Source organism: Onychomys torridus, chromosome 21 (assembly GCF_903995425.1).
Source record: "Onychomys torridus chromosome 21, mOncTor1.1, whole genome shotgun sequence".
Classification (NCBI taxonomy): domain Eukaryota; kingdom Metazoa; phylum Chordata; class Mammalia; order Rodentia; family Cricetidae; genus Onychomys; species Onychomys torridus.
The window spans coordinates 8,184,493-8,200,648 of record NC_050463.1 but is presented as its reverse complement, the minus strand read 5'-3'; the positions used below and the strand labels follow the sequence as shown (position 1 = coordinate 8,200,648).

Sequence of the window (16,156 nt, the reverse complement as noted above, 5' to 3'; positions counted from 1 at the left end):
ACCAAGGAAAAGACCTAGACTCTAAGGTTGTGTCCTATACAAACCACCTTATATAATCAGGCAAAAGTGTAATTTAGGAGCTAGAGAGATTACTGAAGTTAAGGGTATACCAGTCTTGTAGAGGACTGGACTTCAGTTCCCAGCAGCCTATGTTAGGAAACTCATAACTGCATGTAACTCCAGCTCCAAGGTATCCAGCACTTCTGGCCTCTACAGGTACCTTCACACACATACCTACAAACAGACACAGAATTTTAAAACATAATAAAATCAAAAGTGTCCTCTTACATAGTCCTTGGTAACCATGAATTCACTCTGTATCGAGGATTGGCCTTGAACTTGAAATCCTCCTGCCTCTTCCCTCAGAGTGCCAAGATTATAGCCATAAACCATCACTCCCAGATACATTTGAAAATTTAAATTACCAAGAAACTATGTCTAATTGATAGCCACTCGCTAGGGAAAAATTAGTTTCCCCCAACCGAGTTGCACTGGGTATACAAACCATATGAAATAGCTCATACTGGAGAGAAACCTTATGCACATAATGCACATAGGCCAATGCCCTGCAATAGATGGCCAAACAATGAACTCAATGATCATTCTGGAGATTTGTCTTGTATTGCTTAGGATATTTTTTATCTTACTGGTCTTTTGCACCTAAACTTTAGGTTTTGATGCATATTGCTTGTCTCTGTGTATGTCTGTTTGTGTATATGTTTCTTGTTTCTTTTTGTTTGTTTTGCTTTATTCAGCTGCTTGTTTTCTACACACAGAGGGAAGGAAGGCAAGATGTTGGATAAGGAGATGATCTAGGAATAGAAAGGGAAGGGGAAAACATGATCAGAATATAATGTATGAAAAATTATTTTCAATAAAAAAATAAAATCAGTTAAAAAATTTAAAAATCTAAATGTAATATTGGGTTGGAGCAAAAGGTGACTATATTTACATATTTTCATGAGGAGACTAGACAATGATAAAGAGAAAAGTGTTTGCTTAAAATGGAGGACTGTGCAAGTGAAGAACAACTGTTTTTTTGTGTATTATTTTTAATGTTTTATAATATATATATAGTCAAAATACTACTTAAACATGTTATGACAGAAGATAGGAAGGTTGTAGTGAGCTTGAGACCAGCCTAGGCTACATAATAAGTATCAAGGTAGCTAACAGTGGCTTCCAAGCTAGAGCCTGCTTCATAGAAGCAGGAGGTGGTGCTGGAGAGATGGCACAGTGGAAAGGAGCACAGGCTGAAGCTTAGAGGACCTGGGCTTAATTTCTGGCACTGCAACATGGAGGCCCAAACTATCTGTAACTCCAGTTCCGGGGGTCCAATGCTCTCTTCTGGCCTCATCAGGCATCATGTACACACATGCAGCACAGACATGCAGGCAAAATACCCACTCATGAAATAAATCTTTAAGAGTTAGAAATTGAAAAAAGGAAGACACAGATACACACACACACTAGCACACCCAGAAGGGAAGGGAGGGAACATAGACTCAGTGGGTGAGATTGTCTGATTAAAATCAAATATCTCTTAATGAAACTTGTTTCCCAAACCTTGCTATTTCTTAATTTTTGAGTTGAACCAAGAGATGTTCCCACATACTTTCCAATGTCAGGAGCTCTTTCAATACATTCTTTAAAGTGCTACCAATGTGAAAATGGAGACGCTACAAATTAGGCTGCCCTTGGTGAGTCCTTTCATATTTATAAAAGAACTCGGGATAACAAAGATTTCTAAGATTCCTTATAAAAGAAGGGTTTATCTCCAAAATGACTACTATAATGTCTTTTGCATTATGTGCGTAAGGTTTCTCTCCAGTGTGAGCTTTTTTCCTATCTTCTCCACAATGATAAGAATACAGAAGACTTTATCATGTTATTTGCAGCTTTTCTCCAAAAGGCTTTTGTCCTGTGTCAGCTTCCATATATCTGAAAGTACTAGAAGCTATATTGATTCAGAAGAATAACTTCTCTCTATTAGCACTTCTTGGACACTTCCCACATTACTAGCATAAGCTTTTTCAATCCTCTGTGGTTTGATTTCTGTGAGCCCTAGCAAAGAAGAGGCATTTTCATGTTACTCACAAACATCCTTATTAGTTCTACTATGAACTAGTGTCAAATGAATATCTTCAAATAGCCTCTCCCCAATGTCTTACATTCATAGGGTCTGTGGCTGCTGTGGATTCCTTCATAAACTTGAGCCTCAAATAAACGACTATAGGCTTTCCCACGTTGCTTACATTCATAGGATTTTGCTACAGTAAGAGTTGTTTTCTGTTTTCAAAGAGAACTGTCAAAGCTGAAAGTTTTGCCACATTGCAAACACACATAGGAGTTCTCTCCATAGTGATTCCTTTCATGGCTCCAAAATGGAGGAAGAACAAGCAAAAGCCTTCACATACTGCCCACACTTGGAGGTTTTTCTCTCCAGTATGCATTCTATTCTGGAATTGAAAGGAACTGTAATCATTGAAAGTTTCCCCACATGGCTTCCATACATAGGGTCTCTATGAAGTATGAATTTTTTCATGTCTTTTATGGTTACCAAAATGAGCAAAAGTTTTCCCACAGTGTTTACACACATAGGGCTTCTCACCAGTGTGAATTCTTTCATGTGTTTTTAGAGTTCCGGAACAAGTGAAGTTTTTCCCACATTGCTTACAAACATAGGGATTCACACCACTGTGAGATACTTTGTGTTTTTGAAATTGATTCCAGAATGAGAAGGCACTCCCACACTGCTTACATACATAACGTTTTTCCCCAGTGTGATTTTGTTCATGTATATGAAGGTAACGAGAGGCAGTGAATCCTTTCCCACATTGCTTACATACATAGGGTTTCTCTCCAGTGTGAATTCTTCTATGAATCTGAAAGTAAACAGAATGAAGAAAAGTTTTCCCACACTGTTCACACTCATAGGGTTTCTCACCACTGTGAATTCTTGCATGTCTTCGAAGGCAAGCAGAACGAGAAAACGTTTTCCCACAATGATTGCACAGAAAAGCTTTCTCACAATTCGGATTCATCTGATGTCTTAAAAGGTTACCTAACCGAGCAAAGCCTTTCCGACACAGTTCACACACATAGGGCTTCTTAGCACTATGAATTTTTTCATGGCTTCGTAAAAGACTGGGATGGGTGAAGTCTTTCCCACACTGCTTGCAAATGTAAGATTTTTTAGCATGGTCATATTCTTCATTCCTTTGACCAGATTGGTGACCAAGAAGGTCTTCTTTGTAGTCCTTATTTTTAGGTTTCTTTCTAGTGTGAGCACTTTTATGCATCTGAAGGGTCAGAGGAGAGCTTGAGCTGCCCCCAAACTCCTTATGTTTATACAACTTCTGTCCATATTCCTGGTCTTTATGAGGTTTGGGTCCTGCTTGATGGTTCAGGGGTACACCTAAAGATGAATGGCCAGTGCTTCCTTCTCCATACACATGTTTATCACATCTGGTAAGTCCTGGGCAAGATTTCAGTTTCATAGAATGCTCTGGAATAAGGCTGAAGATTTTTGCATATTGATGACTTTCTTTATACTCACAGAATTTCTCTACCAATTGGCTGTTGCAAAACAAGTGAACAGTACATGATTAATACTTTGTCTATTAATGACTGAACAAAAGAAATGTTGGCTTCATGCTGGGAAAAGTTTGTAACATGTTAAGACTGCATGCTCTCCAAGATGATTAAGGAGAGCTACAATAGAAACAATGGTATTCATGGATGGTGGAGTATGTCTCTTTGAGAACATTAAATATTCACAAGCATTTCAACCCAAATTTAAATTCAAATCTTATGCACATTTTGGATGTTTGGATGTTCAATGGCATCAATTAAAATCATGATTTTGTGTTTTCAAAACAGGGTTTCACTGTGTAGCCCTCCTGACTGCCCTGGAACTAACTCTGTAGACAAGGCTTGCCTCAGACTCATAAAGATCCACCTGTTTCTGCCTTGAGAGTACTGGGATTCAGGGCATGCACCACCACAACCCAGACAATCTTCTATTTTTAAATGCATGTATATTCATGTCATAAATTGACAGCACAAATTAGCAAATTCTATCTTCTTTTCATTCCCAACTTGTTCCCATGGCTTGTAGATAAATCAACTGTATTAAGTTTCAAAAACGTGTCCATTTACTGTGTTTGTGGGTGTGCATGTGTGCTGTGGTACATGAGAGGAGCTCAGGACAGCTTTCAGAAGTACTGTTTCCTTCCATGTCAGTGAAGCAGAGTATCTCTTAGAAGTGCAGGGATTATTTATGTGGGTTCTGGGAATTAAATTCAGGCCATTATGATTGTATTGCCAGCCCTTAATAACAACTAGGCAATCTTTTGATCTCCCTGTATAACATTTGAAATGATGAGGTATGCTCTGGTTAGTTTTCTGTCAACTTGACACAATGTAAAATCATCTTGGAAGAGAAATCTCAGCTAAGAAAATGTCTCCATTAGATCATATTTAGGCAAATTTATGGGGGCATTTTTGTGATCAATCATTAATATGGGATAGATTAGCCAACTGGGGGTTGTACTGCCCCCAGGCACCAGGTAGTGCTGATTATATAAAAAAAATATATAACTTTTGTCTGAGCAAGCCCTGGAGAGTAAAGTAAGCAGTTTCCTCCATGGGTCTCTGTTTTAGTCCCTGTCTCTGGGCCCCTGCCCTGCCTTGAGTTCCTGATTTGGCTTACCTTAATTGTGGACTATGATCAGGCCATGTAAGCCGAATAAACCCTTCATTCTGTCTACATAGGAGAAGGTGGAGCCTCAGTTACAGTGGACACCACAGCTTGCTGGCAATACCAGTAGGATGGAAGCACCCAGAACAGTAGCCAATGTGGTATGGCACTGGCCTGAGAGCAGAAGATAGTCTGTGTGCTGCTGGTGGCAGAGCTGGGGAAGTGGATCCAAGACCTTGGGAGCCCAGGAGATGGTGTGCCAATTTCAGAGAAGGGACACTGAATTACTGATACTGAAGGAGGTTGGTTTTGCTTCGCTTTGATTGTGACTATGTAGTGCTGCTTGCCTTTTAGAGTAAGAAATGATGTAACTTTTTTTTTTTGCAAGGGCCCACATGTCAGAGATTTTCAACATTTTAAAGACACATTTGGTTTTGAAGGAGAACTTACACTTTTAAATGTTGAAATTTTGTAAGACACTTTCTTATGTTTTAAATTATATTTAGATATTCATATGACATCTTGGGGACAAAGAAATAGGAAAGATTATGGTTTAATAGTGATATGTTTGTGTGTCAAGTTGACAAGGGGTCAATTGTTCTGGTTAGTATTTTGTAAGCTTAATGAAATGTAGAGTAATATTAGTGAACTTCAGTTGAAAAAATGTGCCCTACCAGATTGGCTTATAGGGAAGCCTATGAAGATTTTCTTAAAGGATCTGGAAGCATCCAGCCTACAAAGCCATTTAGAGGTTGGTGGTCATGTGATATATAAGAAAGCAAACCAAAGGGAGCAAGACACTAAATAGAATAACTCTACAATCTGCCTTCTATTCATACCTATAGGCCCCTGTTGGAGTTAATATCCTGATTTCTCTTGATCATAGACTGCTAACTACAAGGTATAATTAACCCTTTCCTCCCCATGTTGCTTTGGCTTATGGTCATCAGCACAGCAATAGAAAGCCAAACAAAGACATTCTGAATATGGCTTACAGTTTGTATATATGAACTATGAAAACACAAGGCATTCTAGTTGTTTTCAATATTACAATACTCAGCATCTTCTAGTGCTGATGTTTATGACACAAATTTTGGAAGAATTTTTCTGGAGATGAAATTGGTCTGACCCTGGATATCAAATGCATCTTTTACTTCTTAGTAAAATGTTCTATTGTATCACCACTTTGGAATATGGTTATCTTTTGGGACACAAATTACCTTAGTTTTCTCCAGAGATTTTTGTACTCATTTAAAACCTTCTGTTTGCCTGATTTCTTTCCTAAAATGCAGATGCAGAGAAATTACCAATTATTAATTATAGAGAAAATATTGGATGCCAGTTAGATTAAGGTTTAAGTGATCACATCTGATACATGCACCTCCCTTCCACTTCCCATATTCCATTTCATACATCAACACTGATAAGCTAGAAACACTGTCCTGTGGTGGGCTAGCAAAGGCAATGCTCATGTGTACCTATAGCAGCCAGGTTCCTCAAGGTTTCCTGCATCACATCTTTGTACAGCTTCTTCTGGGATGGATCCAGCAGAGCCCACTCCTCCTTGGTGAACTTCACAGCCACATCCTCAAAGCTCACTGACTCCTAAAAATACACACATGTATTTCCTGGAAAGTGAGCCTCATGGTACTAGGAATGCACACAGAATTAATGAGAAGTTGACATGACACTAAGTTCCACAAGCTGTCTTGGTCACCACACTCTACTGCTCATACAGACTACGATTCCCCCAAACACAAATGCTAAGAGTAAACTGGAGCTTTCTGGGAAGGAACATCAAGACAGCATGAGCAGCTCTTGTGCACATCACTGTGCTAGTTTCTTCTCTTTCTGCACTGCATCCTTCTAACAACTTTCATCACAAATTCTGATGGTATAACACCCTCCAGGGAGTCAATATCAGCAGTCCTTAGAATGGGTGTGCTTAGAAATGCTGGACAAAACAGTCTCCTGGTATCTGGGAACTGAGATCTACAGTGATTCCTTCTCCCATAGCTGTAAAGAACAAGGTAGATTTATCAGACTATTGATGACAACTATAATCCAAGTTAAAAATATCAATATCTGTTTCCCCTAAGTGTCTTAGCAATAATTTCATATGGTCGTCAGAGGGATGCTATCTGGTTAGAACCCAATATTCTCTACATGATAATTCTGTATCATCTGGTTTGGTAGACAGTATTTGTACACCTTTCTACAACCTTGATTTAGTGTGTACCGTGTGTGGAGAGTGTGAGCATGCCACAGTGCTCTAGTGAAATCAGCAACAACTTGTGGGAGTTGATCCTTTCTTTCTAACTTAGCAAGGGTTCTAGAGATTGACTTCAGACCTTCAGGGTTGCATAGCAAGTGCCTTTACCTGCTGAGCCATCTCAGCAAGCCTCTGCTTAATACTTCTTACAAATTGTGAGGAGCCTGAACATATGTTCTGTGATTGCACTAACGGCCAGTATTCAAGGTTCTTTGGTCTGGTCCTTAGTCAAACATCAAATAGGACTCATGACAAGTATTCATTTTATTTGTGTCTCATTTTACTTTCTGTTGCTGTATTATCATGACAAATGTAACTTGGGCAGGAAGTGTTCACATGGGTTACAGGTCACAGTCAATCTCATTGGGGAAGCCAAGGCAGGAGACTCAAGGAAGGAACACGCAGGCAAGAACTGAGGCAGAGAGCAGAGATGAGCACTGTCAGAGTCCAGGCCCACACAGCCTGGCATGGCAACACCCACCTTGGAGTAGGCCCTCCCACATCAATTAACAATCAAGGAAATGCCCTGAAGGCATGCACACAGGCCAGTTTGGTGGAACCAATTCCTCAACTGAGATTCCCTCTTCTCAAGTGTGTCATCTCACTGGCCCATCATACCATTTTTATTTGAGAAAGTCACTGGATAATAAAACAATCAAAAGATGGCACATGATCTTAGACAAGTTCTAATTCACCCACATCTCACTTCTATAATTTCTGAAACACACTTTAAAGTAAAACACTTGACCAAGCTATTAACTGCAGCAAACGTCTATAATAAATGTCTAAAACCAGTCCCCTCCACAGGGCACTATGCTCCCTCCCAGAAGCCACAGGTTGTCAACTAAGGCAACAACAGGTTTCATTCCGACTGGACCTAAGCCCCACTCCACGTGAGGAAAAACATGTCTGTTCCTGTGAATCTGACTGAAAGCTGGAAAGGTCACAGGCCTGAGGAGTAACTCTATTTTACTGTATGGTAACACTTTCAAAATACCTATCTTTTTAGTCACAAGTGCCACACTTATCCTCATGAGAGATGTTTCTGTGTGCAGTGAACATTGCTTGATGCAGGAACCCACAACTTGTCCATGTGAAGTGAATAACCATGTATGGAGAGCTGGGGCACGAGTGGGACATCTACACCACGCCTCTACCCCCACCCCATTCCCCAGGCTCAGGGAACATTGAGGAAGAAGGGGCAGAAGGACTGCAAAAGCCAGAGTTTGGAGTAAAACTGTCTACTGGACACTACAGGACCACAGTATAAAATAACAGCACAAAATCAAGGCAGTCAACATTCCAGCCTGGATGGGGAGGGGATGGAATCCTTGTCTCCATTAACCGAGGAGCTACTCACAGTTAATGGCATCAAGGAGAGGGAGAGTCACTTTTTCTTAAAGTCCTGGCCCTTCATAAATCGACTATGCTCCATGCATGGCCTTAGAGCTATGCATATAAGCAAAACTTGGACTCAGGAGAACATTAAAAAGAGAGAGAAAGTTAAGTCGGGAATGGAGATGTTAGGAGAAAGAGGGTGGACATGTAATATGCTCAAAGAAACCCAAGACAGGAGGCTAACTACACTGCCTATTGGCACACCGAAATGTCTGCTGGCCACCAGGCTCACTGAGCACCTGTTGCTCCTCTCTGTTCTTATCATTCTGGCCCCTACCCTAAACTTTTCCAGCCCTGGGGCTTCCCTTCCCTTCCCCCAGCTTCTCTTTCTTCTATAACCCTGCAATTTTGGCTATCTGGATTTACAGGTAGCTGTGAGTCACCTGATGTGGAAGTAGGGAAATGAACCTGGGTCCTCTGCAGAGCAGTATGAACTCTTAGTTATCACTCTACACCTAGAAAAGAAAACTTTAAAATCTTAATGTGGCCATCTTAGGAGAAACAAAAGAGGAGATCTGAATTCCTTGGGTTTGTGTTGGGGATTGATATGGTCTTCACATTATAAAATTCAACAGAGCTGACTGGTAGTAGCACTCACCTTTAATCCCAGCACTTGGGAGGCAGAAACAGGAGGACCTCTGAGTTTGAGGCCAAACTGGTCTACAGATCAAGTTCTAGGTCAGCCAGGGCTACAGAGAAAGGCTGTCTCAAAAAACATATAGCAAAAAAGAAAAAAAAAATTGAAACAAAAATCAAGAAGTACAAATACTTGGGTGCGGTGGCATCTTCTTGTTTGTTTTTAGTTTTTTTCATGACAGAGTTCTTGTGTAACAGAGCTCTGGCTGTCCTGGAACTCTCTTTGTAGGCTAGGTTAGCCTGAACTCACAGAGATCCACCTGCCTCTGCCTCCCAAGTGCAGGGATTAAAGGCGTGTGACACTATGGCCTGGTTGAATCAGCATCTTTTGATCCTTATTACATTGGTTCTTGTCATAATGTTGATGCTATGATGATCAAAACAAATCTTCATTATTTAAAAAAACAAACTAGCTCTTTTAATGGCATTTTCTTCCTAATTGAAATGTTTGTTCCAAGAAGGTAAACAAAAGGTCATATATACAGAAAGCATAGAAATTTGGGGGTGGGTGGATGGAGAAACTGCCCAGAGGTTAAGAGCACTTGTTTCTCTTATAAAAAACCTGAGTTCAATTCCAGTACCCACATGGTGATTCACAACCATCTGTACCTCCACTTATAGGGTATCCAATACTCTCTTCTGAAATTCTTGGGCACCAGGAACACATGTGGTACATATTGATATGCAAGCAAAACACTTATATGCATATAATAAAATAAATGAATCTTAAAAGAAAAAAAGACAAAAGAATTTAAATAAAGTATAGAAACTTGGAAGACTGTTGAGCCCCCTCACCAGCAGTATAAAAGAAAGTAAGCAGCGACTAGGGCAGAGCCTCTGTCCAGCCAAACTGCTGGAAGAGACATTGGCACTGGGGCTGCATGGAAGCTGAGTAGAAGAGATCATGGATGGCAGGGCCAGGAGTCCTCACCCATGCTGGGATGGGCTTTCTGCTGATGCAGCTGCTTTTGAGCTGTTTCTGCCCTTTGTAAATCCCCTCCATAATCCTGTTAGTAGGCCCAAAATGAACTCTCGCATTAGTTTACCAACTGGACTCTGGTTCAATAATACTTTGGACTATTCTGGGCTCTTTTCTGGGGTGAGTAGATGTGCATTGTGTTGAGTCTCCCCAGGAACATTCTGTCATACAACAGCTCTAAGCCCAGGTTGGGGTGGTTGAGGCCCCACTACCCCTACAATCCAAGACAGCAATAGATTTAGCACATGGACTCTGTGCTTTCAACTTCACACCTCCATCATCTCAGGTTCCCACCTTCTCTTTCCTTCTGTTTACCCATTTTTAGCTCTGTTTCCTCCTCCCTAAGAGAGAACAGCTCTCCTCAGCTGACCTCTAGAGATGCTTGAGGATCTACGACTAGGGTCTACTCCTTATGGCAACACTCCTTTCACACACAGGAATGGCTACCCCTATTGCAAATTTGCATTTTAAAAAAAACATTTGGAAAAACTCCAAGGACAGTGACAATTACAACAGGGTCAATCCTTGAATCTGTGACACTCCTAGATACAAAGAACAGAAAGCAGCCAGGGACTGCTCTTGGTTACTGTTACAGAATATTACCTTTGTGACAGAGCCTAGCCTACGTTCTTGACCTGATTTGTTACACAGAGAGCATCAGGGCCAGGAAAAGGGGACTGTTTACACATGTTTACCTAAGTAAACACCCACCACCTGCCAGCACACCAAGACACATTAACCATATCAATAAGTAACAACACCTGAAAATATAACAAATCATAACAGAAAGGCCAGACACAGGAGCTTTTGGTCCACAACAGATGGAACCCCCTTCCCTGAGACTGTAAAAGACCAAAGTGTGGCAGGCATGAGTCATGACAGGGTGAGCTGGCAAAAGCTGGGAAACTTCTCACCAACCTGCTGACCATGTCCCCCACCCCAACCTTGCTCCAGCAGCTTCTTCATGGCCAAACACTCAGCTCACTTCAAACGCACCCAGGGCAGTTCGTAATGAACGTCTCCCTCTTTCACCCAGAGCAGCAGTTCTGGCTTCTTTACTGACACCATTTCATCCACATACACTGAACGTGTCTTTTTCTGCTTTTCACTAATAACTTGCTCTTTTTACTGGCTTATTGAGAACAGGTGGCTGGGTGTGACTTGGACAGGTTGGTAACGCAAAGTTCAAATAAATGTGTCTGTCTGTTGTTTACATAACGGGCTTAAGGCTCGAGGGATCACTGTTAAGATAAACGATGTTACTGTTTGGCAGGGAAGAGGTTCATTGGGTGAGTTATAGAATCAGGGCACATGCAGCCATATGGAAGACTGAAGGGAATGAGGGGAGTTAATTGCTCAATAAGGTTTAGAGTGAGGGCGGTAAGATTCCGGGTGACGTAACCTAGCCTAAGCACTGGCCGTGTGAAAGGGAATGCGGGAGGAACTGATGACGGCCAGAGCCATGACTACGCCATCCTGTATCCAGACATTAAGGAATGGAGGGAAAATAAGAGTCCGCAGAGACTTGGTTTCCCCCACCTTAACGGCAGCTGCTCTTAGTGGCGGGTAAAAGCCTCGGGTCAAAGCCTCGGGTCAGGAGGAATTGAGTCAAGCCCTATTGCCTCTAGCCTCTAGCCATAAACAATTGCGCAGCCCCAGCTTGATCATTGCGCTTCACCTGTGGAAACTATATACCCGGTATCAAAAACAGACCTTCCCGCTTCCAGTCAAACCACAAAAAAATAGCCCAAATGTCTGGACCCACACACACATATACACAAACACAGGAGCGCAGGCACGCAGGCGCGCGCGCGCGCGCGCGCACGCGCACACACATACATACACACACACACACACACACACACACACACACACACACACACAACACACACATACACGCATGCACTGTATGTATATCCCCCCAGCTCCGTGTAAGTACACTCAACCTTCATAAGGAAAGGTTGGGATCCCGGGGGGTTTCAAGTGATCTCAGCAAGTAGAGATTGAATCTGTTTGTTTGCCTTTTTTTTTTTTTAATACACTGAGTCACAGGTGCTCTCAGTAGCTGCGCCCAGAGACACTGCACTGCATGGGGTGTGGCAAGATTTTAGGAAGAGAGGACAGTGGCCTCAACGGTCTCCACCCACGCAGATTTCACTCCCCCACACCTTCGCACATGAGTCCCACTTATTCTTAAGGTGCCTCACGACCCTCTGTCGACACTTCCCATAATGCAGAGACGGGAGCTGGGGGCGTCCATCTGTCCCGAGACTCCACAGAAATGGACAAGACCACTTCTCTGCCTACAGGCCCAGCTCCACCTACTGTGATCCCCGAAGCGCGGCCCAGCAGAGTCAGACCAGATGTAGGAGGAAGGTCGCATACCCATTTTGGCTGAATTGCAGGTGGCACTCACCATTTCTAGCCTCCGGTTGTCCTGCTGTCTGACCGACCGCGGCTCCTGAAGTCAGCGAAGGCGACCTGTCAGGCCTGGGATCTAGGATGGACTTCCAAAGAACACACACTTGCCTAATATCCAGGGAAAGAAAGAAATGGAACTGATGGTGACAGATTTCCCTCACCTATGAAGCAAACTCCTCGTTGGGCAGTACTTGCATTCAAATAAGACCGTGATAGGCCAGCAAGCCCTGGGCACGCCTCCTGGAGCCCGAGGGTGGGGGTGGGGGTGACAGGAGAAGCAACTTTTGCTGCGCAAGGCAGGACTCTAGGCCTCTCCAGATCCCAGAATCCTGCTGTCACCCATGCCTGAGCCCCATGGAGGGATAGTTTCACAGGGTGCTGAAGAAAGCTGGAAGGTGTGAAGGCAATTGTAGACCTTGGGGTTGGGTGGAAAACTCCTTTCAGAGCTATAGTCAGCGACTGAATCTGCCTTCCTGCTCTGTGGCTGTTGTGGGCTCCCTCAAAGACCAAGTGACTTCCAGGAAGATCTCAGGGCTAGATATGCATCTTAGTGGTAGAGCCTTTGCTGAGCATATGTGAAGGCCTGGGCCCAGCCCTCGACCCCACCACACCCACATTAAAAATAAGACAAGATGGGCTGTCAAGATGGCTCAGAGGTTAAGAACACTGGCTATTCTTCCAAAGGTCCTGAGTTCAATTCCCAGCAACCACATAGTGGCTCACAACCATCTGTAATGAGATCTAGTTCCCTCTTCTGCAAGGATGTGTGCAGGCAGAACACTGTATATATAATAAATAAATACATAAAGACAAGAATAAAACGAAAAACAAAGTATTTGAAACAGTTATTTTTAATTATGTTTACATGTACCCGTCTGTGTGTGGGTCTGCTTATGTGAGAGCAGTGCCCCCAGAGGCTGTTGGATGGAATCCTGTGTGTCATCCATGCTGCTGTACAAAACGTTGCTCCTTGTTGTGGTGAAAACAAATGTTAGGGTTAAAATGGATGTTAAGATGTTGGGTTGAGGAGCTGGGAAGATAGCTTAGTGACTAAGAGAACCTGCTGCTCTTGGGCAGGAGCAGACTTCTGTTCCCAGCACCCACCCCTGGCAGCTCACAACTAAAGCTCTCTCTAAAGCAGTGGTTCTCAGCCTTCCTAATGCTGCGACCATCTAATACAGTCCTTCATGTTGTGGTGACACCCAACCATAAAGTTATTTTTATTGCTACCCCATAACTGTAATCCTGCTGTTATGAATTGTAATGTAAATATTTTTGGAGATAGAGGTTTGTCAAAGGGACCCACAGATTGAGAACCACTGCTCTAAAGCATCTGCTACCCTCTCTGGCCTCTGGGGGTACCTTCACACACATGTCCATACTCACACATATACATAAATAAATGTAAAAAAATAAAAATTTTGTTATACCTATACACAATTAGATATGTAAAAATATTTTTTTAAATGTTAGGTTGAGCTGGGTGGTGGTGGTGGCACACGCCTTTAATCCCAGCACTTGGGAAGCAGAGCCAGGTGGATCTCAGTGAGTTCGAGGCCAGCCTGGGCTACCAAGTGAGTTCCAGGAAAAGGTGCAAAGCTACACAGAGAAACCCTGTCTTGAAAAACAAAAACAAACAAACAAACAAAAAATGTTAGGTTGAATGTGGCAAGGTTAGGGACACTGAAGAAATAGGAAGCCTTGCCCAGCTGATCTTGATGGTCTCAGACTGGCATGTATGAAGCCCACCCGCCTGCCCGGGAGTCACACACAGGCACTGCTGTCCTCTGGCATGTCCTTACACTGTTCCAGCTAGTTGTATGTCAAGCTGACACAGGCTAAGTCGTCTGAGAGGAGGGAGCCAAAACTGAGGACATGCCTCCATAAGATTGGCTGCAGGCAAGCCTGTAGGGCATTTCTCAGTTAGTGATCAATGGGTCAGAGCCTACCCCACGGTGGGGTCCTGGGTTAGTGGTCCTGGCTTCTATAAGAGAGCAGGCTGAGCAAGTCATGAGCAAATAAATCCCCTCCCTGGTCTCTGCTGCATCAGCTCCTGCCTCCAGGGTCCTGCCCTCTTTGAGTTCCTGTCCTGACTTCCTCTGATGAACTGTAAGCCAGATAAACCCTTTCCTCTCTGTTGCAGCATGGGTGTGTGGGTTCACGGGTATCTGTGGAAAGAAGACTCAGAGGCACCTTAAGAAGGAATCTAGCCTTTTGCAGCTGCAGGGAGATCCAACCTCTGAGGACTGAAGCACTTTCCCTTTGCCCAGGGCACTTATCTTTTTCTCAATATTTGCACTTTAACCAGTTGATTTCCATAGGTTCAAAACAACCTCAAAGAAGCTCCCAAAATACAATGCCAAGTGCAAATTTCTCAATTCATCAGGTGCCAGTTTGCAGGGTTTCCTGAACCAAGTTTCGCATAGGCTTTGTGTTGTTGGGAAACTCTCAGACAGGATTCACATAGGCCGGCAAGAGAAACAAAGGATAACTGAGAAACAAAAGATGAATTAAGGCTAGGTGCTAGCACTCTGGAGCCTGACCAGCTGCTTCCTAGCGGGAATTCTCCCATCTCCTCGCCAATCTGCTCTTTGGTGTTGGTGTTCCATCACAGCCATGTTCACCACTAAGTCACGCACCCAATGCATCTAACTGCAACAGACTAAATCAAGTTATGAAAGGCTTCAAAAAGCTTCCACCTTTACAGGAAAGAGAATACTCCAGACAAACCAGCAGACAAGGGAGTAATCAACTTAAACTACAGGAGCATCTTGGTATCTGTGTCTCTTGATGGTTCAATGCCCATTTGTGACTTAATAAACTTGATGCTGCAGTTAAGCATTTCCACTCTCAGAAACTAATGCATTTATCCACAAATGCACTGATAAAAGGTCTGAGTCCTCAAAAGACCTGCTGCCGTTATAATATCACTATGGCCCTTTTTGTGAAGGTCACAGGAGAAAATATCCTAAAAGACCTATTCCAGTGTGACTTGGAAAAAAAAATGTGCTACCTACCTTGTACATATGCATCAAAACTTCTTAAAGATCCACAGGACTGGAGAGATGGCTAATTGGGTCCTCAACACGTACCTGGTGGCTCACCATCTGTGACTCCAGTTCAAAGGTTTCCAACACCATACTGTATGCATGTGGTGCATAAATACATTCATGCACACATACATACTAATTCTATATATATACACACACATTGATATTGATTCTATATCTATATGGAATCCTCAAAGCTGCTGCCTGCCCTGGAGTGTTTGCTTTACTTACTTTTGCTACAGAAACTTCTATGCAAACTGTCCAGGGACTGACAGATACTACTGAAACATCTTGATGAAATAGTTGATAAAGTCCATGCAAAATTGCTTGAGACAACATCTCATTATAGCTCATGCCAATGTGGTACTCACTGACTTTGATTTGACCTCATGGTGATCCTCTGACCTCAGCCTCCCACCTGGGATAATAGGTATTAAGTTACCACACTGGGTTAATAATGGGATCTTTTTTGTTCTGCTTTTTTTTTCTTGAGACATGGTTTCTTTGTGTAAGAGCTCTGGCTGTCCTGCAACTCATTCTGAAGACCAAGCTGGCCTCCATCTAACAGATCTGCTTGCCTCTGCCTCCTCAGTGCTGGGGTTAAAGGCCTGTACAACCACTCACAACTATGACAGGATCTTTTAAGGCTGCGTTGAACTTTGCTAACAATTCTTCCTACTATTCCCTTAGAAGCTAAA

At 42.8% G+C, this 16,156-nt stretch overlaps 1 protein-coding gene and 1 pseudogene across 2 annotated transcripts in view; both read right to left on the bottom strand.

Annotated features, from left to right (window-relative positions):
• Positions 1–12,466, bottom strand: part of LOC118571425 (zinc finger protein 878-like) — a 35,448-nt gene extending 22,982 nt beyond the window's left edge. The window contains exon 1 of one of the 2 annotated variants that reach the window (XM_036170436.1): positions 12,404–12,466. The gene's annotated coding sequence lies outside the window, so the exon portion shown is untranslated. Of the gene's footprint in view, positions 1–6,180; positions 6,200–12,403 lie in introns of those variants that run through there. The other variant, XM_036170438.1, reaches the window with a different exon arrangement.
• On the bottom strand, positions 1,846–12,465 carry LOC118571426 (annotated as a pseudogene).
• Positions 12,467–16,156: the final 3,690 nt, after the last annotated feature.